The sequence below is a fragment of the Protobothrops mucrosquamatus genome, unplaced genomic scaffold (assembly GCF_001527695.2).
Source record: "Protobothrops mucrosquamatus isolate PMUCROS unplaced genomic scaffold, P.Mucros_1.0 scaffold1907, whole genome shotgun sequence".
NCBI classification, from domain to species: Eukaryota; Metazoa; Chordata; class Lepidosauria; order Squamata; family Viperidae; genus Protobothrops; species Protobothrops mucrosquamatus.
In genome coordinates this window covers 360,994-364,319 of record NW_015388031.1, presented here as the reverse complement: position 1 = coordinate 364,319, position 3,326 = coordinate 360,994, and the positions used below count along the sequence as shown (strand labels likewise).

Sequence of the window (3,326 nt, the reverse complement as noted above, 5' to 3'; positions counted from 1 at the left end):
CCCGGTGCTTCTGGGATTGGCCAGGAGCCAGGTGCTTCTGGGATCGGCCAGGAGCCAGGTGTATCAGACTCCGAAGAGGATACGTCTTGGCTGGATCCACGCCAGCGTCGGAGGGACAAGCGTGCGCAGCAGCTGAAACGCCGTGCCAGAGATTTCAGCTGAGTCACTGGGCCACACCCCACTGGCTATATAAGCAAGGAGTGTGGCATGTGAAACTCTTGTGATGGACAATTTTGCTGAATCTCCAGTTGCAAGCACTCTGGCAATTTAACCTGGACTGATCGTATGTTTTGTTTTGTTTTTGTATTATCAAGTAAAGTCTTTGACTGTGCTGAGCAGTTTTTCAGCCCTCGGCTGACTGGTTGGGGGGTGTGAGTCGGACGGGGGACAGAACAGGCCCTTGCTCATCGCCTGAACTCTGTCTCTCCTGTTCCTCCTGTCCCACTCCTGAAGGGCCCTGGCCTGCCTCGGCCTGCTCTTCCCCACATTCCTCTGAAGCCACAGACACCTCTCCCTCGACCTCCATAGGGTCCCGTTCCAGCTCATTTTCCTCTGCAGATTCAGGTTCTGACGGAGGCATGACAGTACTGTAGAATAAGTGTACTGTAGAAAGTTTCTCTTTCTAAAAGGAGAAAACACCAAATGTTTCAATCTTTTGATTGCATAGTGCACAATTATTTTTCTGCTGATATCATTACCTCATCTTTCTTTGTTCTTGTTTACAGTATTTTCCTTTTTAAAATCTTTCTTTCACATCTTCCCCATTGTCTTTTGTGAAAAAAAAGTATCGTAAGCAGGAATCAGGTCCTTGTTGGCATCAGTCCAAAGTGGAAGATTAATTAAATCAATGAAGTTCATTAAACTGGATGTCTTGGAATTCTGTCTGTGGAATCAAAATGTAGCCCTTCTCTATGATGGTAAATAAGTCACTTGCTTGACGTGGCTGGATGTCATCTGTGTAAAATTTCTGTTAAGACTTATTTTGCAGCATTCTCTGTAATTGTCATGGAGGTTCTTAGTATTAAATTGTGAGGCATGGGATGATTGAATAATGACATTATCATATCATTCATCCATCATAGCCATGGCAATGAGGCTTTATTTAAACATTGACTGAGAATATTTATTGGAAATGCGTCTGATTTTTAAAAAGCAGTAATTCTTCAGTATTTTATTCAAACTGCAAATGTCATGGTTCCTCAAAAATGTAACCATATGGATGTAATCCTAATTCATATTCTACTACTTTGGGGAATCTCTTGCTGGCATTTATTAGAAGCCACTACGATGCCACATGCTCCTTGAAATCACTACACAATGATGAAAACATCACACAATAATGTCATGACTCAAATTATGTTCCTTCCCCTCCGAACCCCTCTTCATCTCTCATGGCTTAATTCAATCTATTTCGCCTTGCATTTCAAGTGCAGAATTTGTTAAACTGGGAAAGGGGAGGTTTTAATCTTGCCCCTTCCCCAGAATTTCATACATTCTATTTAGAAAACACATTTTGTCTGGAATTGTATGTCTAACACAGGGGTCTTCAAACTTGGCCCTTTTATGTGGATTTCAACTCCCAGAATTCCTCAGCCAGGCACGCTGGCTGAGGAATTCTGGGAGTTGAAGTCCATAAGTCATAAAAGATCCAAGTTTGAAGACCCCTGGTCTAACATAACTGCAGAGAAGTTAAAGGAGGCTGGCTAGAAAGAAAGAATTGGAAGCATAGGAAGCAGCCTCAAACAATGACACCCAAATGCTCTTCCACATAACTGGAGACTTGACAGCTACCAAATAAAAGCTAATGTGCCCATCAGAGATAAAAATGGGAAGATACTTCTTGGACAAGAAGAACAGGGCATACGCTGGGCGGAACATTTCGAAGAGATATTGAATCAGCCACATCCAACTGTAAAGCAGCCCATCACCCATTGATCTGGCTATATATATTGGACCAATTACTCAAACAGAAGTGGAAGGATGTGGAGACTATAGCTGCAGTTTGAAAATTATGGAGTACGCTTGTAGCCCAATTGAGCTTAACACAGGACCGTGATGATGATGTATGTCTGATATGAATTTAAGTCTGTTCTAGATGACCTTGGAGACGACTGAAAAGAAGACAGACCTTTTTATAAGGAAAGGAATATTGAAAGGAAGCTAGACATCTTTATAATGAAAAAATATCTCTTTTTATTTACTCTGTAGTTGGATCCATTTCTTCTCCCAATTTGGAGGATATTTAGTTTTTTTTAAAAAAGAATTTTTAGTGGGCACACCTGTATCCTTTCAATTCAAAATCTGGAAACTCCTCCCTTTTAATGATATTAAAAGAAGCTAAGTATGATTTAGTTAATCTTGTCCTGTAGTTAAGCTTGAGCAGGTGCTTTAGCAGTAAAGAGGGTCACAATCTGCCTGGTAGTGGTTGCAGTATTGTGATTGCAGCCACATCCCTTTTTTACACTCAGATGTCACGCTTGCCATTGTGACTGTCCCTGCAGGCACTGGTGGTTGGGCTTGCCTGGAGATTTTATTGCCTCTACCTTTATTTAAGCTTTACATGTCCTCTTTCTTACTCTGAAAAAGATCAATTTTTAAATGTCAAGATGGATGCCTTAGTTTTTTAGTCTCCCCCAAAATAGGCAGCTGCTGTTTTCTGACCAGAAAGCTCAAAATTATTAGAACCGAAGACTTTGCTGGAGAGCTTATAGTAGCAAAAAGTTCTATAAAGTTGAATTCTCCCTCTTCCTTCCTTACCTGGCAGGGGGGAACACCATGATCACAAAGGTGCTTTTTCCAGGGTGAGGCTCATCCTTTGCACTCCAGGTGTGCTGTCCCTGTGATTGCCTTCTCCACATTATCATCACCATAATTAGGATGATTTACTGATAATTGCTCAGGCTAGAGAGCCACGTCTATGTCCCAAAGGAGGAGCTAAGAGAAGGAGGAGGGGCCAAAGGAAGGAGGAGGGGCCAAGGGAAGATCTTTCCTTTAGGAAAATAAGAAAGTGCAATGTCAATGCTGCAAATATTGTATATTCTTGCTTTGACAATATGCAGAACTGTCTGGTATTTTTATAGTTAAATCAGGCAACAGTGAAAGCACGGGAAAAAGAAACCAGAAGTAAATCACATCTTCCAAGTTAATTGGAAGATGTGAACCATGACCCCAAAATAGGGGCGGGGAAAAATGCTTAGAATGTATGTGTAACGGAAAAGAATCCAGATCTAAGCACTTCTACCATGCCGTACTGACGTCTCTGTAACCTTAATAAATGCTTTTAGGAAAAATTATGCCTGAAAGTCCTTTTAAGTGTTTCGTTAATC

General features: G+C 41.4%; 1 pseudogene; it reads left to right on the top strand.

The window, feature by feature from the left end:
* The first annotated feature begins 2,749 nt into the window (after positions 1 to 2,749).
* Positions 2,750 to 2,901, top strand: LOC114923100 (annotated as a pseudogene).
* Positions 2,902 to 3,326: the final 425 nt, after the last annotated feature.